General features: G+C 45.8%; 2 non-coding genes and 1 pseudogene across 2 annotated transcripts; all 3 read right to left on the reverse strand.

Annotated features, from left to right (window-relative positions):
* Positions 1–26,141, reverse strand: LOC142652547 (uncharacterized; annotated as a pseudogene).
* Positions 2,639–2,827, reverse strand: LOC142654320 (U2 spliceosomal RNA). The gene has a single exon (XR_012848996.1). It is a non-coding gene; the product is annotated as a U2 spliceosomal RNA (small nuclear RNA).
* Positions 8,915–9,097, reverse strand: LOC142654431 (U2 spliceosomal RNA). The gene has a single exon (XR_012849042.1). It is a non-coding gene; the product is annotated as a U2 spliceosomal RNA (small nuclear RNA).
* Positions 26,142–26,300: the final 159 nt, after the last annotated feature.

Consider the following 26,300-nt stretch of genomic DNA (forward strand, 5'->3'; position numbering starts at 1 on the left):
CTAATCACCTGCCTGGCCAGGTGATGATATGACCTGGAAGAGGGGAGAGTACATTCCTGCAGCATAAATATATCACTCGACTGCTTGGAAAGAAAAGTTAGCACCATCTGACATCTAGTCCTATCTCTAACACTCCTCACATTGAGGCTAAAGATGTTAAGTTTAGCAGCCATGGGGGAGAATAAAGAAGGTTAGTGCAAACGATACACCTTAGTTACCAGTCCGGTCGGGCGGGTCCTCCTCGCCTGGCGGGTCCGAAAGATCCAGCAGGCCCTCTGACAAAAATTGTTCCAGGATTGTAGCCACCTGGATGTCTGTTGTGAAGTCGATGACCTCAGGTTCAGACACGAGTTCCTCCACCATCTGCTCCATTTCCTCCTGCTGCGCAAGGGAATCTTCGCAGATTTCCACGACTTGTCGCTTTGAGGACTCAGCAGCTGGGCTGTCCCTCACCTTTCTCTTCCTCTGGATGGCACCTGAGGAGACAAGAGGGGGAAAATCCTCCAGGGAGAGGACTCCAGCAGCTGGAGGGGAAGATGTTAGTGCTGCTGGAGCTGGGGAGAAGGGAGGCTGGGTTGGGAGAGGTGCAGGTGACAGGACCCCTGAGATGGGTGGGTAGGAGAAGGTGAGAGCCTCAGTGGGGGTGACAGGGGTTGGGGACGGGGGGGTGGGGAGGGCCGGGCGAGGGAGGGTGGGAGGGGTAGGGCGAGGGAGGGCCGGGAGAGGGGGGGGAGGGACTGTCGTCTTCTTACCATCCTTCTTATTCCCGGTCTTCTGTGCTGCTGGAGCTCTGGCTGGGGCGGGGTTCCCTCTGGCCGGAGCTTTCGCCGCTACAGTTGCCCAGGATCGATCCCTCCTCGGGCAGTCCTTGTAGGAGTGGGCTGCTTGTCCGCAGAGGTTGCACATTGTCCGTTTCGGGCAGTCTTTGGTCTCGTGTCCTGTTACCCGGCAGTTCTTGCAGGCGTCCTCCTTGCAGTCCTTCACCGAATGACCCTTCTTGCTGCATCTCCTGCAGATCTGCGGCATGTCCGGGTAGTAGATGAGGCCGTAGGAGTTGCCCAGCGAGAATGACTGGGGCAGGTGCTGGAGGCCGTCTTCCGTGCTCGAATCCTTGTTCAGTCGGACGATTACCGACCACTTGCCAGTCCAGAAGCCGAGTCCGTTCAGGATGTGGGTGGGTTCCCTCACCACTGTGCAGAACCGCTTCAGGAGCGTGGTGATGTCTTTGCCGGGGGTGTGTGGGTTCCGCATTGAGACCGTCACCCGCCTTTCCTCTCTTTGGACAGGGCAGTTGCCCACAAAGCGAGAGAAAGGGGATTCAGGCCTCGCCGCTTCTGCACCTTCTGTACCACCTGTACCTTCTGCAGATGTTGATCGATGCGAAGGTCACGAATAACATCCCGGTCATGAAGGCCTGGATGCTGAAGGTCTCCGGCTTAGCGAAGCCCTGCTGTTCACCCCTTGCAGCGATTCAGCCTACACCTAGGCAATTCCATGGGGCCCAGCCGGCTCACACACTCACAAAAGCACAGCCAGGCGGGAAGTGAATAAAGGCCGGAGAGGAAGCTAGACAGGATTTGCTTCTTTTGCTTGCACCACAATGCTGTGCAGAAAGCGGAGGAATCTACATAAAAACGCCTTCCTGGCAACGCCCAAATGCCCTCCTGCCGTGAAGACAAACACTGGCAGCAGCAGCAAGTGCATGCCCACAGCCACCCCTTCTCCCTTGAAACCTTGGATCAGCTGCAATCCAGTGCTGCCTGCTGAGCAGCACTGACCAACACTGCCTGTGGCCAGGCTTTTATCTCTGAGGCCCCATTATGATGTTATAAAGCTGGCTCTGGCTCCTGAGGGCTCCACTATGACACGCGCAAAGTTCCATCTGAACCTTATATTAGACGGTGCTGCTCAGTCAGTCACTCAGTGTTGCCTGAGAGGGCAACACTGCAAAAGGTGGCCCCCGGGTTGTCTGTCTGCACAGCTAGTTGCCTCCAGGAGGCCTCAAGAGGGAGACAGGGGACTGCAAAATGGAATATAGGCATCCAACAACTTTACAGACAACTTCTTCTCCTTGCTCCTACAACCTCCATCCTTGCACAGTTTGTTATTCTTCCAGGTAACATAGTAACAAATCCAAATTGCTGGTCTCTTTGTAGGCAAGCAAGGGTGTGTTGCAACTGCAATTCTTACTTCTCTGAAATGTAGGGAGGACACTTCATTCCATAACATCCATCTAGTGTACACAGGTAGGTCCATTGTGGCGGCTGCTTTAATGGCTGCTTGCTGTTCCCCTACTCCACTATTTGACTGTGGTGCTGCATCAATCAGTGGCTGGCTGGCTGGCTGGCTCAGGTGCAGATCTTTAACTTACCTAGGAGGGACGGCGGAGAGAAGACAAGGAAGGTGAATGAGCTGTTCCAAATTGAAATGCTGGAAACACAGAAGACACAAAACAAGAGGTGACAATCTATTAATTAATTACATTTAATAAATTAGGCCATTATCACACATTCCAAAAATGCATTGTCCAACAGGTGTTGAAATAATGGGATTAAAGGAGAGATCCAAGGTGCAAGAAAAAAAACAATGGCAAAAACAAAAAGCAGTTTTGAAATCTGATTTTAGTGAACACATAAGGAAAGGGTGCACCGGTCCTGGAAATACTGCAATATCAGGTCAATGCGTGGAGTGGACAGAGCAAGCTCTATTTCCATCTCCCTTTTCTAAAAATCCATTTAATATATGGTCCCCAGATAGGGGACGTATCAGATATTAAACTGATAAGAACAGATTTTTTTTCAGTTGTCAATGATTTATTAATAAAAATTTCAATTTTACAATAAAATAAATTTTAGTTACATAAAAATAATTTTTCAAATTGTAACAATAGTAAAATCTAATTTTCATAAAATTTATGTAGGCAAATCTTTATTTATTTGGAGTTCCAGTCTGTCACAAACCATTTATTTAGAAAGATGGCATTCCTTTTTTTGTCTAATAAAAAGTAAATATACATTTCAATAAAACAAAGACCTAAAACATCATCAACCGATAAAACGTCGTGCTTAAAAAGAAGGATGTTCCTGGCCTTCCATAGAGCTTCTTTGGCGCAATTCATCGTCTTCCATGCTATTATTTTCTGATTCACGGTTGGGCATCCAAAAAGTCTGTATAAAATATCTTCATAGTTTAAGTCCTTTAGGTCTGCCATCTTCATCAAAAGAGGGAATATTTTTTTCCAAAATTCTTTTGCAAAGTCCAATAACCAAAAAATATGTCTTATAGTCTCCTCGGCCTGGCAGCCTTCCCTCGGGCAGACGGCAGACCTCGCGAATCTTCTTCTGTACTGGAATGCCCGGCATGGAAGACATTGATGAACGCAGCTCCAGGCCAGGTCCATCTGTGTATTAAAAAGATAAAACACATTAATCATTTTGAAAATAAAAGCACATTGCTGACCGTTTCACTCTCTCTCAGGTCTTTCATTAGTCTCTTGCTGTTTTTAAGTTCGTTCACGGTCTTCCCTTTTAAATTGGAGAACCACTATCTTTTCTAAAATTACGTAGTTAGCTGGTAATTTAAAAGCGTATGGTGAGGATAAAATTATGCTAAACCAACCAAACCTCCGCATAAAAAACCCAGTATTAAAACGTAAAAAGTAAGACCAATAGTGCTCTTTAAAAAGGGAATTAAAACAGAAACTAAAGAACTTAATTAAAAGAAACCTATTAAAATCAGGAAAATCTTTGCCACCCTTTGGTTTGGATTTTATTACCGTTTCTCGTTTCAATTTCTCCATCCTGGAACTCCAAAAGAAGGTAAAACATGCTTTTGTTATTTTTCGTAATAAAACTGTTGGGGGAGGGAACACCATGCTTGTATATAAAAGAAGGGGTAAAATGACCATTTTTATGATTAAAATTTTTCCCTCCATAGTGAGTTTCCTCATATTCCACATACAAATTTTATTGTTTACCTTCTGCGCCACCATGTCCCAACTTATAAAACCATTGTCGTGCTCACTGAAGGAGATACCTAAAACTTTAATAGTTTCTGACACAGGAACGGGTATGTGTCTAAAAACCATGCTTCCTATTCTTAAAATATTACTTTTGCTGAAATGTATTCTAAAACCGGAAGCACAGCAATAAAACTCAATTTGTTTTAGGGCTTTCTGAAGCGACAGGGTGTCCCTACAAAGTATCGCCACATCATCCATGTACCCCACTGCTTTAGCTTCTATGCCGCTACCCCCTGGCAGGGGGACTCCACGTATCTGTTTATCACGGCATATTGCGCATAGCAGAGGCTCTAGTGCACATATGAAAAGCAGTGGAGACAAGGGACACCCCTGCTTCACCCCAGAGTTTAAAAGAACGTCATGTGTCTTGAAACCATTTACTAAAATTTTGCTTGTGCAATCTTTATAAAAGGCTTTAATAGATAATAAAAAACCTTCAGGTATACCCATCCGCTCTAAAACCTTAAAAAGATAAAAGTGCGATACTCGGTCAAAAGCTTTTTGGAAATCTATGGATAAAATGGCTAATTTTCAGTTTCTAGATTTCGTGTCTTCTATCGCATCCTTTATTAAATTAATATTGTCCCAGATGCTGCGGCCTGGCACCCCACACACCTGGTTAGAGTGTATAATGTGGGGTACTATGGCTTTTAAACGGTTCGCACATAGTTTTGCCATTATTTTGTAGTCACTATTCAGAAGGGTTATTGGTCTCCAATTCTCTAAATTTGCAATGTCACCTTTTTTGTATAACAAGGAGACCTCACCCTTCCGCCAGGACTTAGGCAGCATCTTGGAATGAAAGACTTCGGTAAAAAGGTTTAAGAGATCATCTTTTAAAATGTCATAAAATTTGACATAAAACTCACTGGGTATACCGTCCGGTCCAGGAACTTTACCTGCTTTAAAACTCTTCACTGTCTCTAAAATCTCCTGCTCCGACAGTTCCTGCAATAAAAAATTCTGGGAGACAGGGTCTAAAACAGTGGTAATCTCCTTCAGCGAGTCACGCTATCTCTTTTTTTAAGTTGGTGATGTCTTTTACATCTATCTCATGCTCTCTCATCTTGTACAGGGTCTGTAGGCGGGTGTTGAGAATTTAAAAAAAGCTTGCTTCTCTCTGGCTTTCGCCACGCTTTTTTTAATAAAAAATTCTTTTATTTTCCTTTTCATTTTCTCCCACCATTCAGTGATGGGAGCCCGCGTGTCTCTCACCCGCCTACTCTCTTTGTAAAATTCAATAAAATCTGTAAAAACCTGTGGATCATCTAAAAGGGAAACATTTAACTTCCAGGACTTTTTACTAATAATGTTATTAAAATCACGCTTTACATAAAATCATAAAAGCTTGTGATCAGAAAAAACATTGGTTAAAACATCGCATTTAAAAGGCAGCAGATTCTCGTTACAAAAAAATAAAACCTATCCTGGAGCTACAGGTGGCGTTGCTCCAGGTAACGCCGGCTTCCTCTGGACTGCTCCTGTTACAGTCTTTGTAAACGTCTTTTAACTTAAAATCACTCACCATATCTTTGAGCAGTCCAGAGGTCTTATCGTAGTTCCTGCTTGTAGCGCTGGTAAGCCGGCGTTCCCCTCTCAGGATACAATTAAAATCACCTGCGAGGATCAAAACCACAAAAAAGGCCATACTTACTAGGTAGGTGGGTGGGTGAAAACCCGTTCCCAGCAGGACACAGACAGATCAAAAAATGCTGCAGAAGGAGTGTGCATTAAATAGTGATAGCCACTCCCACTAGTCTTGAGGGGAGTGGCGAACTAAGTGCTCAAAGGTGTGCGATAAATGAGTGTCAGTGTTAGTGTAGTGCTATTTGTAAAAAGCTGAAGAGAGCAACCCTTCTAACTTTGGACTTGGCGCCCCTCGCGTTGAGGGAGATTCCCTTTACTTCTGACATCGTGGAGATTTTAAGAACGTCTTGATTTTAAAATAATAAATAATCGTGGTACTTAATATCAGACATTTCCTCCACCAGCATTACCAGAATTCTCATTTGCGCTCATATCCCCACCCTCGTCCGAATCCCAAAGAGGGACGAAAGGGGAAAGAGGAACTTCCTTCACTGAGAGCCATGCCAGCAACTCTTATCTCATATAAGGGGAGCCCACTCTCGCTTAGCGTCACCTGGGTCTCAACTGGATGACCACGTAGGTCCATTTCGGGTGGGTCCCCCAAGGGCCCCGCCTCTCCCCCCAGGCTCTGTTAAAGCCGTCTTAGAGGGGGAGGTTGCGCTCACTTTTCTTTACGGATGTGTCCATCTTCTCCCCTGATTCCCTCCTACCAGCACGCTCCTGTTTTCCTTTTTTTCGGGGACCCACCGCTACCCAGTTCTCCTGCTCGGAGTCAGACTCCTGAGACCCAGGTACAGGAGCAGGCCCGACACCCACTGGACAACCAGCCCTCTGGGATGCCCCAGTATCATTGGTGGCCTGCTCCTTTTCCGCCTTACTCTTTGCTTGCCTTTTTTCTTTGGCATTGGGCTCCTTCCTTTCCTCAGAGGTTGCTGGCTGCGAGGTACCTGCTTCGGCTCCATTACTCCGCACCTTTGAAGCCCAAGTGCCTCGCTGCTCCTTCGCAGCCCTGGCATGCTCCTCTCCCAGGGGATGGGACTGGTTTGCTGGTGGAGCACGTGGGGGCGCCTCGGGTTGCTCATTTTCTTCGCCTCGGTACCTATGGGGACAAGAATAGTACAGATGACCAGTTTTTTTACAAAAATTAAATTTTTTCTCTTGTGTGCATTCTCTCATATTGTGCTCTTTGCTTCCACAGTTTCTACAGGTGACATCGCAGTTAAAACTGGTATGTCCATATGTACCGCAGGCCCTGCAGAAGTTTGGCATCCCTGAAAAATAGAGGTCGCCATTCACATTTCCAATTTTAAAACGAGCCGGTGGTAATCTCGCTTCTTGGATGGAGGGGTCTTTTATCAATGTCACTAAAAACTTCCACTTGACGGTCCACACTCCACACTCGTTCATAACTCTCCCCAACAGTTTGACATTCTTGAAGTAGGCAGCTAGAAATGCTGCCACTTCCATATCCTTCACATATGGGGAATACATTTTAATCACAACAAGTTTGGTAATTTCAAAGGCATGTTCTACTACCTGGACTCCCGCTACCACAAGTTCACCTTTTCTCCTCTCAGCTCGATCCATGGCATCACGGAGGATTCCTTCTCCCATAAATGTAACATCAAAGATTCCTCGTTTCGGGTAGTCCTGGATAGCCAAAATCTCGTTCTTGTGGACCGCCAGTAGTTCTTCCAAGATCTTGTAGACCAAAAACTTCACGCCACGTGGACCACCTCCACCCTCTGCCACGATAAATCGGGCAGAGATCATTAGCCGGGCATACACCGGCACCACATCAGGCTCGCCTGCCATTTCCGTGGCCAGGCCGAACCGCACAACTATCGCTTCGCCCTATGGGGTCCTGGGACGTACCAAAGGGCTGGGGGGGTTCGCAACTCGTTGCTCCGGGGCTAGGCCTACACCCAAAATAGCAGCAGGGGGGGGTGAAGTCCAGGCTATAAACCTGGACGATCCCCCCAGGCCAAGGCGAGGGTACCCGGAGCACCTTCTGACTAAAAACCTCCTGCACAAGTACACTTGATCTTAGCCAAAAGGCCGAGAAGCGATAACCCGAAAGTGGCGCGCGTTGCCAGAGCCTGCCCAATACTGCTGTTCACCCCTTGCTGCGATTCAACCTACTCCTAGGCAATTCCATGGGGCCCTGCCGGCTCACACACTCACACAAGCACAGCCAGGCGGGAGGTGAATAAAGGCCGGAGAGGAAGCTAGACAGGATTTGCTTCTTTTGCTTGCACCACAATGCTGTGCAGAAAGCGGAGGAATCTACATAAAAATGCCTTCCTGGCAACGCCCAAATGCCCTCCTGCCGTGCAGACAAACGCTGGCAGCAGCAGCAAGTGCATGCCCACAGCCACCCCTTCTCCCTTCACGCCTTGGATCAGCTGCAATCCAGTGCTGCCTGCTGAGCAGCACTGACCAACACTGCCTGTGCCCAGGCTTTTATGTCTGAGGCCCCATTATGATGTCATAAAGCTGGCTCTGGCTCCTGAGGGCTCCACTATGACACGCGCAAAGTTCCGTCTGAACCTTATATTAGACGGTGCTGCTCAGTCAGTCACTCAGTGTTGCCTAAGAGGGCAACACTGCAACAGGTGGCCCCCCGGTTGTCTGTCTGCACAGCTAGTTGCCTCCAGGAGGCCACAAGAGGGAGACAGGGGACTGCAAAATGGAAAATAGGCATCCACAAATTTACAGACAGCTTCTTCTCCTTGCTCCTACAACCTCCATCCTTGCACAGTTTGTTACTCTTCCAGGTAACATAGTAACAAATCCAAATTGCTGGTCTCTTTGTAGGCAAGCAAGGGTTCGTTGCAACTGCAATTCTTACTACTTTGAAATGTAGGGAGGACACTTCATTCCATCACATCCATCTAGTGTACACAGGTAGGTCCATTGTGGCGGCTGCTTTAATGGCTGCTTGCTGTTCCCCTACTCCACTATTGCACTATTTGACTGTGGTGCTGCATCAATCAGTGGCTGGCTTGATGGCTGGCTCAGGTGCAGCTCTTTAACTTACCTAGGAGGGCGGAGAGAAGACAAGGAAGGTGAATGAGCTGTTCCAAATTGAAATGCTGGAAATACAGAAACAAAGGCGACACAAAACAAGAGGTGGCAATCAATTAATTACATTTAATAAATTAGGCCATTATCACACATGACAAAAATGCATTGTCCAACAGGTGTTGAAATAATGGGATTAAAGCAGAGATCCAAGGTGCAAGAAAAAAACAATGGCAAAAACAAAAAGCACTTTTGGAATCTGATTTTAGTAAACACATAAGGAAAGGGTGCACCGGTCCTGGAAATACTGCAATACCAGGTCAATGCGTGGAGTGGACAGAGCAAGCTCTATTTCCATCTCCCTGTTCTAAAAATCCATTTAATATATGGTCCCCAGATAGGGGACACTATCAGATATTAAACTGATAACAAATGTTTTATTTTTTTTTTATTTTTTAAAACCATTTCAGTTAGTTATAAGCAACTTATAATGTTTCTCAAAACTTGAAAATCAAATCCACGTTGCTTCAAACTTAGCATCATTCTGGTTTGTTCTTTATTCATAGTCAATTCACATAAACAATCACAAGAAAACCAATATTACCTACATCGTATCAGGAATTTCAATATTTTGAACTTCCATATCCCCTCTGAATCTAAGCCACCACCATGCAGTCTATCCCACAAATATATAACGTAAAGTCTGGACAAAATCATCCTAATACACTTGTTCACAGGCACTAATTTCCTTTTAACCCCTTAAGGATGCAGCCTAGTTTTGGCCTTAAGGCTCAGAGCCCATTTTTCAAATCTGACATATTTCACTTTATGTGGTAATAACGTCGGAATGCTTAAACCTATCCAAGCGATTCTGAGATTATTTTCTCGTGACACTTTGGGCTTCATGTTCGTGGTAAAATTTGGTCGATATATTCAGTCTTTATTTGTGAAAAATTGCAAAATTTAGAGAAAATTTTGAAAAAATTGCATTTTTCAGAATTTAAATGCATCTGCTTGTAAAACAGACGGTTATACCACCCAAAATAGTTACTAGTTCACATTTCCCATATGTCTACTTTAGATTGGCATCGTTTTTTGAACATTCTTTTTTTTTTCTTGGACGTTACAAGGCTTAGAACATAAACAGCAATTTCTCATATTTTTAAGAAAATTTCAAAAGCCTTTTTTTTAAGGTACCTCTTGAGTTCTGAAGTGGCTTTGTGGGGCCTATGTATTAGAAACCCTGATAAAACACCCCATTTTAAAAACTAGACCCCTCAAAGTATTCAAAACAGCAGTTAGAAAGTTTTTTAACCCTTCAGGCATTTCACAGGAATTAAAGCAAAGTGGAGGTGAAATTTGCAAATTTCATTTTTCTTGCTGAATTTCAATTTTATTCATTTTTTTTCTGAAACACAGAAGGTTTTACCAGAGAAACACTACTAAATATGTATTGTCCAGATTCTGCAGTTTTTAGAAATGTCCCACATGTGGCCCTACTGCGCTCGTGGACTAAAACACAAGCCCTAGAAGCAAAGAAGCACCTAGCGCATTTTGAGTCCTCTTTTTTATTAGAATATATTTTAGGCAGCATGCCAGGTTTGAAGAGGTGTTGAGGTGTCAAAACAGTAGGAATCCCCAAATAGTGACCCCATTTTGGAAACTACACCCCTCAAGGAATTCATTTAGGGTTGTTGTTACCATTTTGACCGCACAGTTTTTTCACAGCACGTATTTGAATTGGGCTCTGAAATGAAAAAAATGTCATTTTTTCAAATAAAATGTCATTTGTGATCAAAATTTCTTATTTTCACAGGGAACAAAATACCCCATTTTGTTGCCCAATTTGTCCTTAGTGTGGCAATACCCCATTTGTGGGAATAAACTGCCGTTTGGGCCCATGGGAGGGCTCAGAAGGAAAGGAGCGCTATATGTTTGTTGGAGTCCAGATTTTGTTGGATTGGTTTTCGGGTGCCATGTCGCATTTGCAGAGCCTCAGAGGTATCAAAGCAATGGAAACCCAACAAAAGTGACCCCATTTTGGAAACTACACCCCTCAAGGATTTCATTTATGGTTGTTGTTAGCATTTTGACCACACAGTTTTTTCACAGCACCTATTTCAATTGGGCTGTGACATAAAAAAAATGACATTTTTTCCAATAAGATGTAATTTTTTACCAAAATTTCTTATTTTCACAGGAAACAAAATACTCAATTTTGTTGCCCAATTTCTCCTGAGTGCATCAATACCCCATTTGTGGCAATAAACTGCCGTTTGGGCCCATGGGAGGCCTCAGAAGGGAAGGAGCGCTGTGTGTTCTTTGGAGTACAGATTTTGCTGGTTTGGTTTTCGGGTGCCATGTCGCATTTGCAGAGCCCCAGAGGTATCAAAGCAATGGAAACCCACCAGAAGTGACCCCATTTTGGAAACTACACCCCTCAAGGAATTCATTTCTGGGTGTTGTGACCATTTTTACACCATAGTTTTTTCACAGAACTTATTTGAATTGGGCTGGGAATGAAAACAAAATTATTTTTTTCAAATAATATGTAGTTTTGGCTGAAAATTTCTTATTTTCACAAGAAACAAAATACCCCATTCTGTTGCGCAATTTGTTCTGAGTGCCGCAATACCCCATTTGTTGTGATAAACTGCCGTTTGGGCCCATGGGAGGGCTCAGAAGGAAAGGACCACCATTTGGCCTACTGGGGATTTTCTAGTGCGAAGTCATGTATGCAGAAGCCCCTGAGGTACCAGTACAGTTGAAACCCGCAAGAAGTGACCCCGTTTTAAAAACTACACCCTTAAGGCATTCATTTAGAGGTGTAGTGAGCATTTTGACCGGAGACCTACACCCCATAAACTGTAATGTGGGTTCTCCCGGGTATGGCAATACCCTACATGTGGCTGTTATCAGCTGCCTGGACACACAGAAGGGCTCAGAGGGGAAAGACGAGGGGGGATAAGCTGTGCGGAGTGCATCAGGGTAAGTAAAACTGGGGTAAATTATAAACCAAGGGATGTATGATAAATTTTAAAACACTTTCATACAGAGCTCTGGTTATTCGGGACACGTGTCACATTGATATATTGTGTCATCCATTATCGCCCTCTTATAGCAGACTTTGCACCTCTTTTGACTTTTTCCCTTCTTGCCAGTTTGGGGAACTTCTCCTGGAAAGTGTTGCCCTGGTACGATGCGTGTGGCCCCGCTTCCAGAAGTACTGGGTGCCCCCCCTTCTTGGTCCCTAAAGATTAGGTTCTTGATAATCACCTCTTGAAATTCCAGGAAAGTTCCCGTCTGGCCTGCACATCGACGTAGCATGTACGCATTGTACAAAGCCATCGGTATGATGTTCCCGGCCAGCTTCTTATACCACACCGCATGGCGCTGTAGGGCTTCAGGGCTTGATCTTACAAGTCCATCCCTCCCATGTACCTATTGTAGTCCAGGATGCAGTCTGGTTTGGGGGTGGCCTTTCCTTCATATATCCTAAACCTGTAGGTATACCCTGATGCACTCTCACAGCTTATACATCTTCACGCCATACCTTGCCCTCTTACCCGGCAGGTACTCGCGGAATTGAACCCTCCCTTTAAAATGTACCAGGGACTCATCAATAGAAATACACTTCTCGGGGGTGTATGCTTGGGAAAACCGGGCACTGGAACGGTCTAATAGGGGTCTCCGTTTATACAAACGGTCAAAACTGGGGTCATCTCGGGGTGGGCACGGCTCATTATCAGTATAATGTAAGAAGCGAAGTATTGCCTCATTTATTTATTTTTTTAGGTTCCTGTTCAGTTCTGAAGTTGCTTTGAGGGGCCCATATATTAGAAACCCCTATCAAATACCCCATTTTAGAAACTAGAACCCTCAAAGTATTCTCAACAGCATGTAGAAAGTTTATGAACCCTTTAGGTGTTTCACAAAAATTTAGAGCAAAGTAGAGGTGAAATTTAAATTTTTTTTTTGTCAGAAAATCCTCTTTATACCATTTTTTTTTATAACACAAAAGGATTTATCAGTGAAACGCAACATAATACGTATTGCCCAGATTCTGCAGTTTAGAGAAATATCCCACATGTGGCCCTCGGGCGGTAATGGACTGAAGCGCCGGCCTCCGAAGCAAAGGAGCACGTAGTGGATTTTGAAGCCTCTTTTTTATTAGGCACCATGTCCGGTTTGAAGAGGTCTTGTGGTGCCAAAACTTTGGGAACCCCCCAAAAGTGACCCCAATTTGGAAACTAGACCCCTTGAGGAATCCATTGTAGTTTTCTTGGGGTGCATGCGGCTTTTTGATTAGTTTTTATTCTATTTTTAGGTGGCGTGGTGACTAAAAAACAGCAATTGTACTATTGTTTTTTTTTTCGTTTTTTTTTACAGCGTTCACCGTGCGCTATAAATGACATATTCACTTTATTCTGCGGGGCGATACGATTACGGCGATACCAGATGTTTATAGTTTTTTTTAATGTCTTATGGCGTTTGCACAATAAAATACGTTTTGTAAACAATCATTTACTTTTTGTGTTACCTTATTCTAAGAGCCATAACTGTTTTATTTTTCAATCAATAAAGCCGTGCGAGGACTTATTTTTTGCGTAACGAACTGTAGTTTCGATCAGTACCATTTTTCGGTACATGCGACTTTTTGATCTCTTTTTGTTCCATTTTTTGGGAGGTGAAGTGACCAAAGAATTATGATTGTGGTTCGGTTTATTATTATTTTATTTTACGGCGTTCACCGTGCGGGATAAATAATGAAATAATTTTGTAGTTCAGGCCGCTACGGACGCGGCGATACCAATTATGTATAGTTTATTTGTTTGTTTATATATTTTTATTAATAATAAAGGACTGATAAGGGAAAAAGGGGGATTTTTACTTTTATTACTTTTAAATCTTTTATTTTCTTATTTTTACACATCTTTTTTTAACTTTTTTTTTACTTTATTACTTTGTCCCATTAGGGGACATGAGAGCAGGAGGCCCTGATCGCTATTCTAATACACTGCACTACATGCGTAGTGCAGTGTATTAGAACTGTCAGCTACTCACTGACAGCAAGCATAGTGGGTCCTGACGTTGTCAGGACCCACTAGGCTTCCGTCTATGGCATAGCCGGACGCCATTGTTTGGTGTCCGGTTGCCATAGTCACCATCGCCGGCCGCTATCATGTAGCAGGCCGGCGATGGCAGCTTAACCCCTAAAAAGCCGCGATCTCTATAGAACGCGGCTTTTAAGGGGTTAATCAGCGGGGACACAGCGATCGGTCCCCGCTGTAGGAGCTGTGACAGCTGCTGAACAAGACAGCAGCGTCACAGCTCCTGTATGTGTCGGGAGGACGGCCGAAACGGCCGTTACTCCCGAGACGAACTACTACGGCATGGAGCGCGAACGATACAGCTGCCATGACGTAATAGTACGTCAAGGAGCGGGAAGGGGTTAAACACTAACAGATTCCTTACATCCCACAGACTTTCCATCACACATGCCATAATTAACCACATAATTCTATCTTTCATACGACTACTTGCACCCATTCCAAACATTGCTACTTTCCAATTTGCACATTTTACCCCCGCCAGTTCTTTATACAAACCACCCACCCCTTTCCATACTTCATACGAATAGTCACAATCCCACAACATATGTCTCACACTCTCACTTGCTCCACATCCATCCCTCGGGCAAACCTCAGACCTAATAAGATCCCTTCTTTTCTGCACTTGCCTAACAGGTAGGATATTATGCAGCGACATCCACACAATATCACGCTGTCTGTTTGACATACCACTTTTGTGGGTAGCAAAAGGGAAAACAACTGCACAAAAAAGTAAAATTGGTAATATAACAGCTTTAACTCTCAGAATTTTTCCCGTCAGTGTCAAACTTCTCAGGCTCCAAAAGTTCAGCTTTCGTTCTATTCTCATACCACATTCATCCCAACTTTCAGTCCCTCTCAAATCCTCATTAAAGTGCACACCCAATATTTTAATAGCATCCATCTCACAATTAACCCCATCCATCCTCACACTCCTGTCACCAAAACACTTAAAACTACATTTACCCCAATTCACTTTAAACGCAGACGCACTACAAAACAAACTCAACAACAATCTCGCTCTATTTATCTCCGCCTCTCTTTCACTAACAATCACCACATCGTCCATATAACCCAAAACTTTCACAAATTTTCCATTACTCCCAGGAATTAATAACCCCCTCATAAATTTTTCCCTTCTAACCATACACAACAATACTTCAATCGCACTAATGAACAGGACAGGGGACATAGGGCAACCCTGCCTGACACCTGACCTTATCCCCACTTTTCCACTCAGCAACCCATTTACGAGAAACTCACTTGTTACGTTCCTATACAAACCTTTCACTGCATACACAAACTTTCTCGGAAACCCCATTTTACACAGCACACTAAACATAAACACATGCGACACCCTATCAAACGCCTTTTCAAAATCCACAGATAGGACCATACATTTCTGCTTTCTATCCATACAGTCCCCAATCATATCCCTTAGTAACAACAAATTATCAGTCATACTTCTACCAGGCACTGCACACACTTGATCTTCATTCACCACTTCACCAACAACCTCACGCATCCTATTGGCCAATACTTTACTAAAACACTTATAATCAGAAGCCAACAAAGTAATTGGCCTCCAGTTTGCCAAGTTTTTCTTCTCACCTTTTTTATATATCAGCACAACCACACCTTCTTTCATAGATTCGCTCAGCACACCATGCTTCCACATATACTGACATACCGCAAGCAAATCCCCACCCATTATATCCCACATCCTCACATATAATTCAATTGGGATCCCATCCTTCCCAGGTGTTTTATTTTTATTTGCACTCATCACCACATTTCTCACTTCATCCATGGTAATATCACCACACAAAGACTCACGATCTTCCTCTCCAAGTTTATTTTCCAAACCATTCAAAACCTCATTCATCAAATCCTTATCATACCACTTCTCTCCATACAACTGGGTATAAAAACCTTCAACTTCCCTCATCACATCCTTTCCAGAAACACACTCACCCCTATGATTCAATAATTCATCCATATCATCCTTTTTACCACATATTTTTTTGGAAAAGAATCGTGTGCATTTTTCGTCTTTGTCTAAGTTTTCCACTTTTGATGTATATATAATTTTCTTCCCTTTTTCCTCTAATAAACGTCTACTTTCACTCCTTGCGTCCCTCATCAAATCACTCACATCCACACCAAGCTTGCTAAGTTTTCTTAACCATTCTATTCTAACATTCAACTCATTATATTGGTTTCTTAGCATAGCTGCTTTTTTATAGCCCCATTTTTAAAAAAAAAAATTAATATTCATTCTTCAACCAAAAAACAAAGGGGACATCGCACCCACTATTATACCTATGAATGTATAACTGACACGTATTTTCATAAAATATTATAATCTTTATTAGTACATAATGAATAGCAATATGTGATATCAGAAATAATGACAATGATAAAAATAAGTCTGATTCCAAAGAACAGCATCAGAGTGGTATAGATGAAATTATACCTAAGGGTATACAGAAACAACCCATCTAGAGACAAAAGATGTCAAATCATGCAAACCCCATGAAATATACAGGACATGTGTAGCTGTAAAAGACAGCAAAAAATACACAGCCCGAACAAAAAATTGTAACTATAGGTAAATAAGAAAGTGAATAGCCATATATGTATAACCCTGAATAGAGTACTAACTAGTAGAAGAAAGGCATTACACTATCGAAAATAAACCATACCTATAGACATGGTGGCAGGAGATGAACATCAGCCTAGATGTGGCACAGAAAAAAGAGCACCTCGACGCGCGTTTCGCCTGACGAAGCCGGTCCCAGGCGAAACGCGCGTCGAGGTGCTCTTTTACAATTTTTTGTTCGGGCTGTGTATTGTTTGCTGTCTTTTACAGCTACACATGTCCTGTATATTTCATGGGGCTTGCATGATTTGACATCTTTTGTCTCTAGATGGGTTGTTTCTGTATACCCTTAGGTATAATTTCATCTATACCACTCTGATGCTGTTCTTTGGAATCCGACTTATTTTTATCATTGTCATTATTTCTGATATCACGTATTGCTATTCATTATGTACTAATAGTTGATTCTGCAGCAGCATCATCGTTTGCAGGTAAGTAGCTACATCGACTTACCCTCAAATGCCGATGCTGCTGCAGAATCAAATGTAGCCTCTGGTGCCGATGTGTCCTCGCTCATCTGGCACGATGCAGGACCTGTGAGTGACGACACATCTCTCGAGAACACGGCTGTGTCTGCACTGCCAGAAGCTGGGCGTTCTGAAGAGAAGTGGATGATACTTCTCGTCAGAACGCCCAGCTAGTAAAAGTAGTAAAAACGCCCCGATGTACACACATAATACACGCCCAGTTGTACTTTTACTGTAAACACGCCCAGTTGTACTTTTGCAAGCCTCATTTGCATAAATACAAAAATGGTCATAACTTGGCCAAAAATGCTCGTTTTTTAAAAATAAAAACGTTACTGTAATCTACATTGCAGCGCCTATCTGCTGCAATAGCAGATAGGGGTTGCAAAATCTGGTGACAGAGCCTCTTTAAGGATACGACATTACATTAAGTTTTGGTGCCGATACTTTGATTTTAGCAACCAAATATCCACAAACTGCCCATTTATATCTCAGCCTTTGCCTTCTGGAGGCAGGCAATTTAAGGTGAAGAAATGAGTCCCTTGACCTTCTTCCAAAAAAGGCTCATCTAAGGATATCATGGATGAAGGATATTCAACATCTCTTCCAGGGGTTACAGGAGGTGAGGTGACACAGTCAACTTGGCCCTCTTGGCTCCCATGTCCAGAATCTCATCAGCAGGTCTGGTAACTGCAGTAAAGTCCCCTTGCTCTCCAAATTCCTCTGGGAACAGCTCAGCCAGACTCCAAGAGACAGGGGGAGTCACAGGCACATCATCCTCAATTTCACCCTCACCCTGCAGCCCAGTCTGGACATCAGTTGGGTGAGGGAGATCTTCCTCGACCGGGGCTGCCTCCATACCTGCCCCTTCCTCCACTGGTACTTCTGCGGGAGTTGCAACTCCAGAGGCATGATGGACAGTAGTTGCCTCATTTGCATATCCCATCAGCCCCGCCATCCCAGGCATCTCAGACACTGATTCTGGCTGCACCTGCATATGATTTTTTTCGCAGAGGGCAGTCTTTGAAGGCGCGACCTTCCACTTCACACAGGTTACAGACAATGCGATTAACACATTCCTTTGCTGCATGCCCCTCCTGATTGCACTTGGAGTACCTGCCCGTTTTCTGACACCCTTCTTTTATATGGCCAAAAACCTTGCAGTTTCTACAAAAGGGTGGACACCTGGGAAAGAACAAATATCCCCTATCTCTTCCAATGGAGAAATTTGAAGGAGGGAAATAAAAACCTCCTGGTACCTCGATACTTTGGCGAAAACGGACACAAAATTTATATTTCCCGGTCCATAGCAATTCAGAATTCAGGATTTTGTTCTCATATTTGACATAGGCACAAAGTCTGGACAAAAAGGCCACAATATCCTGCAGTGGTACATGTGCATTATACAAAAAAAACACCAAGAAGACTTCTCCTTCATCATAGAGTAAGACAAAAGAGAGTCCAGCAAACTCAGGGTTATTGACAGTGTCCATCAAGTTATAATGCAGAGTATGGCAAGCAGGTAAATCCGTCAAGATCAAAGTATAATGACCAACCTTGTGCTCCTGCAGACAGAGAATCTTCGTCCGTTTCACCTTCAAAATTCCGAAAATAACATTGCGCACCAAATATCGCATGTCCAGGGTTTTCTCCAATCTGGCATCCACTTCAATACGAACTCCATATTTTACCCGGGTTTCCCCGGCCATAGCATGGCGCACAATTACGCCCATTGTCGATCGCCTTCCTGACACTGGCTGTCTCCCTATAGCAACAAGCAGCTTAAAGAGGCTCTGTCACCAGATTTTGCAACCCCTATCTGCTATTTCAGCAGATAGGCGCTGCAATGTAGATTACAGTAACATTTTTATTTTTAAAAAACGAGCATTTTTGGCCAAGTTATGACCATTTTTGTATTTATGCAAATGAGGCTTGCAAAAGTACAACTGGGCGTGTTGAAAAGTAAAAGTACAACTGGGCGTGTATTATGTGCGTACATCGGGGCGTGTTTACTACTTTTACTAGCTGGGCGTTCTGATGAGAAGTATCATCCACTTCTCTTCAGAACGCCCAGCTTCTGGCAGTGCAGATCTGTGACGTCACTCACAGGTCCTGCATCGTGTCGGCCACATCGGCACCAGAGGCTACTGTTGATTCTGCAGCAGCATCACCGTTTGCAGGTAAGTAGCTACATCGATTTACCTGCAAACGCCGATGCTGCTGCAGAATCATCTGTAGCCTCTGGTGCCGATGTGTCCTCGCTCGTCTGACACGATGCAGGACCTGGGGAAGTGACGTCACAGCGTGATCTCTCGAGAACACGGCTGTGTCTGCACTGCCAGAAGCTGGGCGTTCTGAAGAGAAGTGGATGATACTTCTCATCAGAACGCCCAGCTAGTAAAAGTAGTAAACACGCCCCGATGTACGCACATAATACACGCCCACTTGGACTTTTACTTTTCAACACGCCCAGTTGTACTTTTGCAAGCCTCATTTGCATAAATACAAAAATGGTCATAACTTGGCCAAAAATGCTCGTTTTTTAAAAATAAAAACGTTACTGTAATCTACATTGCAGCGCCTTTCTGCTGCAATAGCAGATAGGGGTTGCAAAATCTGGTGACAGAGCCTCTTCAAGCCCCAAAGGGCGATGCTGCAGAGCCGAGAGTTCAGCACTGGACGCCTCTGGTTGATTGAAAAATACTTTATTGACAATCAATCGTCATCATACAAACATTACTGCGATGCAGCGCAAGCCATGAAGCAGCAAATAATAAATAATAACAGTCGTCAAACATAACATGACAGGATAATACACAGTACAGTACTATGCTATACATTACACCACATGCTACACTAACATTCTTGCATTCACTAAAGCCAAACAACAAAGCATTACAGACAAGTTATGGGGTGGGGGGAGTGGGTAGGAGGGGGTAGGGGAAGGGGGGGAATCACAGGCCCGAAGCTTTATTGAAAGACAACACACAAGAAGGGAGAGTGGGGAGAAAGGGAGTATCAGTACTCTTCCTCATCGACGTCCGAGGTGTCCCAGGTGGAATAGTCTCTGAGCAGGCTGTGGATCAGCCTGCGGCAGTCCTGGACAGACACACTCTCTCTCCGCAAAATCAGATGATTCCTGGCAAACCATATAGCGTCCTTAAAACAGTTCATAAGGCGCCAGGCCTCGTGATTGCTCCATCCGTGTTACTCCCAGGAAATAGTCCATAAAGTACCGAGCAGTACGACAGTCTGTTCCTGGGAACTGAGTCCTTGAGTTCATGTTCCAAGGCTTTCAACAGACCCTGTGCAAAGGGGCACTGCCAGAAAGTGTGCAAAGATGTTTCCTCCGTGAAGGGGCACCTGGGGCAGTACGGGGTCTTGCAGAGGTTACGGGCATGCATGAATGACCTAAGAGGCAGTCCTCCCTGGATGTCCATCCATGAAATGTCCTTGTGCACGTTGATCAACCTGCCAGATGACACGTTAGTCCAAACAGTCTCCAACGTGTCGGCATGAAGCCCTGGAACAGACTCCAGTGAGTCCTTTGCTCTGATGTGCTTGTGGATCGTCTTAGGTTTCCACAAGTCGGGCTTAAGACCCTCCAGCTGATGCTCCCTCACAAACCGGACAACATCTCCGTAGAACCAGGGAGCGTGCCAGTTGTAAGGGAAGGAGCTGTCCCACTTGTCCCAGCCAAAACCTCGCCACAGGGGAAGGAGGAAGTAGCGGGAAATGGCCTTGCCCGCAGAGCCATTTGCTGTCCTCAGAGTCCTACGAACACAGTCACATACAAAAGCGATCGGCAGCAGAGTGGGAATGTCGGGTATACACTTCCCACCTTTGCGGGGCTCCTTGTACATAACAGTCCGCTTTACTCTGTCCATTTTCGAGCCCCAGATGAAGCGAAACACAGTCCTGGTAATGGCCCTCGAGACGGTGGCAAGAGGGGGCCATGCCTGTGCAGTGTATTGTAGCACAGGCAAGACTTCGTTACGCAGGACCATTGCTTTGCCCTCAATAGTGAGTTGTCTGAGGCTCCACAGTCCGATCCTTTGGTTGACTTTGGCCAAGCGTTCTTCCCACGACTTTAGGGCTGCACCTTCTTTACCGAACCAGACTCCCAGAATTTTGATGAAGTCCGGCTTGATAGTAAACGGGAAGGAGGCAGGAGAAGGCAGGTACCATTTTCCAAAGAGCATGGCTTCTGACTTCCCGCAGTTTACTTTTGCCCCTGAAGTGCGTCCGAACTCCTCGCAGGTCTGGACGAGTGCAGTCACCGAGCTCTGGTCAGCGCAGAAGACGGTCACATCGTCCATGTACAGCGAGCATTTGACCTTGAAGTGTCCTGGACCTGGTGCGGTGATCCCTCTGATCTCTCCATTCTGCCGGATAGCCTCTGCGAAGAGCTCTATAACACAAACAAAAAGGAGAGGTGAAAGAGGACAGCCTTGTCTAACCCCCGACAATACAGGAAAGGGGTCAGTCTTCCAGCCGTTCACCAGCACCGAGCTGTAAATGTCACAATACATCAGGTTAACATACAAACAGAACAACCTGCCAAGCCGCAGCCTACGCAGAGCCATACCCATGAATTCGTGAGAGACCCGGTCAAAAGCCTTCTCCTGATTAAGACTGACCAGGGCCGCGTGTGTACGGCGGCTTTGCATGTAATGCACCGTGTCCCTCACCAGGGCAAGACTGTCGGCCACCCTACGGCCAGGAATGCCGCAGGTTTGGTCAGCTACGATGATCTGTCCGATGACAACGTTCAGTCTGTTGGCCAATACTTTGGCGAGGATCTTGTAGTCCACGTTCAGGAGAGAGATGGGACGCCAGTTTTTCAGGTCACATCTCTTCCCCCTTCCGCTTATACAAGATCGTGATCATGCCTTTTCTCAAGGACGGTGGCATTCTACCCTCCACTACCACCTCCTCATAGAGCTCCAGCAGGTCCGGACAGATCAAGTCCCCCAGCGCTACATAGAGCTCTGCTGGAAGACCATCACTGCCCGGGGTCCTGCCGGGTCTGAAGGATTTAGCGGCAGAGAGCAGTTCCTCCACCGTCAGGGGTACATCCATAGCCTCCGTACCTGCAGGATCAAGATGATTAGTGATACCTGACAGGAATTTATCGGCGGCTTCGGGGTCAGTGGTTTTCGGGGAGTAGAGGCTTCGGTAGTAGTCTGTGACGACTCCCATCACCTCCTTCTTCTCAGAATGCATGTTTCCGGTCTCATCTCGGAATTCCTTCAGGGGCGTGTGGCCAGCATGGAGTTTCCTGAAATAAAACGAGTTACATTTCTCACCCTTCTCCAGGTTCTCCACCTTGGAACGAAAGACAATTCGATTGGATTCCTCCTCAAAGTGCCTTTTCAGGCCCTTTTTGGCTTCCTCCAGCTCCTTCCTGACGTCCCAGCCACATTGAAGGAGGTCTTGCAGGGATCGCAGCTGACGCTGCATCTCCCTGAAGTCTCTCTTCCTCTCACACGCCTTGTTGACGACTTTTTGCCTGAAAGAAACAACGAAATTCAACTTTAACATATTCCCACCAGTCACAGGTTTTGTCAAAGAAAACTTTATCATTCCTCCAAACAATATACAGTGAAGGAAATAAGTATTTGATCCCTTGCTGATTTTGTTAGTTTGCCCACTGTCAAAGACATGAACAGTCTAGAATTTTTACGCTAGGTTAATTTTACCAGTGAGAGATAGATAATATAAAAAAAAAAAAAAGAAAATCACATAATCAAAATTATATACATTTATTTGCATTGTGCACAGAGAAATAAATATTTGATCCCTTTGGCAAACAAGACTTAATACTTGGTGGCAAAACCCTTGTTGGCAAGCACAGCAGTCAGACGTTTTTTGTAGTTCATGATGAGGTTTGCACACATGTTAAATGGAATTTTGGCCCACTCCTGTTTGCAGATCATCTGTAAATCATTAAGATTTCGAGGCTGTCGGTTGGCAACTTGGATCTTCACCTCCCTCCATAAGTTTTCGATGGGATTAAGGTCTGGAGACTGGCTAGGCCACTCCATGACCTTAATGTGCTTCTTTTTGAGCCACTCCTTTGTTGCCTTGGCTGTATGTTTCGGGTCATTGTCATGCTGGAAGACCCAGCCACGAGCCATTTTTAATGTCCTGGTGGAGGGAAGGAGGTTGTCACTCAGGATTTGACGGTACATGGCTCCATCCATTCTCCCATTGATGTGGTGAAGTAGTCCTATGCCCTTAGCAGAGAAACACCCCCAAAACATAATGTTTCCACCTCCATGCTTGACAGTGGGGACGGTGTTCTTTGGGTCATAGGCAGCATTTATCTTCCTCCAAACACGGCGAGTTGAGTTAATGCCAAAGAGCTCAATTTTAGTCTCATCTGACCACAGCACCTTCTCCCAATCACTCTCAGAATCATCCAGATGTTCATTTGCAAACTTCAGATGGGCCTGTACATGTGCCTTCTTGAGCAGGGGGACCTTGCGGGCACTGCAGGATTTTAATCCATTACGGCGTAATGTGTTACCAATGGTTTTCTTGGTGACTGTGGTCCCAGCTGCCTTGAGATCATTAACAAGTTCCCCCTGTGTAGTTTTTGGCTGAGCTCTCACCTTCCTCAGGATCAAGGATACCCCACGAGGTGAGATTTTGCATGGAGCCCCAGATCGATGTAGATTGACAGTCATTTTGTATGTCTTCCATTTTCTCATTATTGCACCAACAGTTGTCTCCTTCTCACCCAGCGTCTTACTTATGGTTTTGTAGCTCACTCCAGCCTTGTGCAGGTCTATGATCTTGTCCCTGACATCCTTAGAAAGCTCTTTGGTCTTGCCCATGTTGTAGAGGTTAGAGTCAGACTGATTAATTGAGTCTATGGACATGAGTCTTTTATACAGGTGACCATTTAAGACAGCTGTCTTTAATGCAGGCACCAAGTTGATTTGGAGCGTGTAACTGGTCTGGAGGAGGCTGAACTCTTAATGGTTGGTAGGGGATCAAATACTTATTTCTCTGTGCACAATGCAAATAAATATATATAATTCTGACTGTGATTTTCAGTTTTTCTTTTTATAAAATTAACCTAGCCTAAAAATTCTAGACTTTTCATGACTTTGACAGTGGGCAAGCTTACAAAATCAGCAAGGGATCAAATACTTATTTCCTTCACTGTAGGCGTCTCTAAGTTCCGCCAGTACCTGCTCTTTTTCCAGCAGGGCACAATTCAGCTTCCAGGAGCCAGGGCCGGGAGGAAAACCGTGGCCGATGGCACCCTGGAAGAGAATGGCCCTGTGGTCAGAGAAGAAGCAGGGGACCATGGAGTGCCCATGCTGCTTGACTGCCCGGGAGGTGAACACAAAGTCAATCCGAGAACGAAGTGAGCCATCGGGTTGGCTCCATGAATAGTTCACAGAGCCGTTCCCCATGGAGCCCACAACGTCCTGCAAGGATGCTTCGGTTACCATCTCGATAAGCAGTTTGGAACTGACTTCCAGCTTGCTTGAAGTGCCGGAACTTCATCCATCCTCTTCGATGGGGCAGTTGAAGTCCCCGGCCATCACCACTGCCCTAGTGGTGGCGAGCTGGGTCTGCAGGGTCTGGAATAGTTCCAGGCGCTCAGCCTTCATAGGGGGAGCGTACACGTTGATGAGCCTAATCGGCTCTCCCGCCCAGGAACCGTCTACGACCAACAAGCGGCCGCAGACGAGCTCCTGGACAGAGTCAACAGTAAATACGCTTCCCCTAATCAGGATGGCAAACCCTGCAGACTTACAGTCGCCCCCACCAGACCAGTAGGACGGGCCATGGGTCCACTGCCTGGCCAGATGATGGTATGACCTGGAAGAGGGGAGAGTACATTCCTGCAGCATAAAAACATCACTCGACTGCTTGGAAAGAAAAGTTAGCACCATCTGACATCTAGTCCTATCTCTAACACTCCTCACATTGGGGCCAAAGATGTTAAGTTTAGCAGCCATGGGGGAGAATAAAGAAGGTTAGTGCAAACGATACACCTTAGTTACCAGTCTGGTCGGGCGGATCCTCCTCTCTGGAGCCTGGCAGGTCCGGAAGATCCAGCAGGCTCTCTGCCAAATATTGTTCCAGGATTGAAACAACCTGTATGTCTGTTGTGAAGTCGATGACCTTAGGTTCAGACACGAGTTCCTCCACCATCTGCTCCATTTCCTCCTGCTGCGCAAGGGAATCTTCGCAGATTTCCACAACTTTTCGCTTTGAGGAATCAGCAGCTGGGCTGTCCCTCACCTTTCCCTTCCTCTGGATGGCACCTGAGGAGACAAGAGGGGGAAAATCCTCCAGGGAGAGGACTCCAGCAGCTGGAGGGGAAGATGTTAGTGCTGCTGGAGCTGGGGAGAAGGGAGGCTGGGTTGGGAGAGGTGCAGGTGACAGGACCACTGAGATGGGTGCGTAGGAGAAGGTGAGAGCCTCAGTGGGGGTGCAGGGGTTGGGGACGGGGGTGTGGGGAGGGCCGGACGAGGGAGGGTGGGAAGGGTAGGGCGAGGGAGGGCCGGGAGAGGGGGGGGAGGGACTGTCGTCATCTTACCATCCTTCTTTTTCCCGGTCTTCTGCGCCGCTGGAGCTCTGGCTGGGGCGGGGTTCCCTCTGGCTGGAGCTTTCGCCGCTACAGTTGCCCAGGATCGATCCCTCTTCGGGCAGTCCTTGTAGGAGTGGGCTGCTTGTCCGCAGAGGTTGCACATTGTCCGTTTCGGGCAGTCTTTGGTCTCGTGTCCTGTTACCCGGCAGTTCTTGCAGGCGTCCTCCTTGCAGTCCTTCACCGAATGACCCTTCTTGCTGCATCTCCTGCAGATCTGCGGCATGTCCGGGTAATAGATGAGGCCGTAGGAGTTGCCCAGCGAGAATGACTGGGGCAGGTGCTGGAGGCCGTCTTCCGCGCTCGAATCTTTGTTCAGTCGGACGATTACCGACCACTTGCCAGTCCAGAAGCCGAGTCCGTTCAGGATGTGGGTGGGTTCCCTCACCACTGTGCAGAACCGCCTCAGGAGCGTGGTGATGTCTTTGCCGGGGGTGTGTGGGTTCCGCATTGAGACCGTCACCCGCCTTTCCTCTCTTTGGACAGGGCAGTTGCCCACAAAGCGAGAGAAAGGGGATTCAGGCCTCGCCGCTTTCACCATCTCCCAGTACCTTCTGCAGATGTTGATCGATGCGAAGGTCACGAAGAACATCCCGGTCATGAAGGCCTGGATGCTGATGGTCTCCGGCTTAGCGAAGCCCTGGTCCAGGAGCATCTTCTGGCAGAACACTTCTTCCGTCATGTCCGGCACCGTCTGCTTCATCCAGGGCTCTAGGGTTGGAGCAGCCTGGTTCGGCTTCCTGGTGGCCTGTTGGCTTGAGGAGGCTTCAGGAGGAGATGTCCTGGCCTGGGTCTGCTCACCTGGTCCATCAGC

The sequence above is a fragment of the Rhinoderma darwinii genome, chromosome 5 (assembly GCF_050947455.1).
Source record: "Rhinoderma darwinii isolate aRhiDar2 chromosome 5, aRhiDar2.hap1, whole genome shotgun sequence".
NCBI lineage: Eukaryota > Metazoa > Chordata > Amphibia > Anura > Rhinodermatidae > Rhinoderma > Rhinoderma darwinii.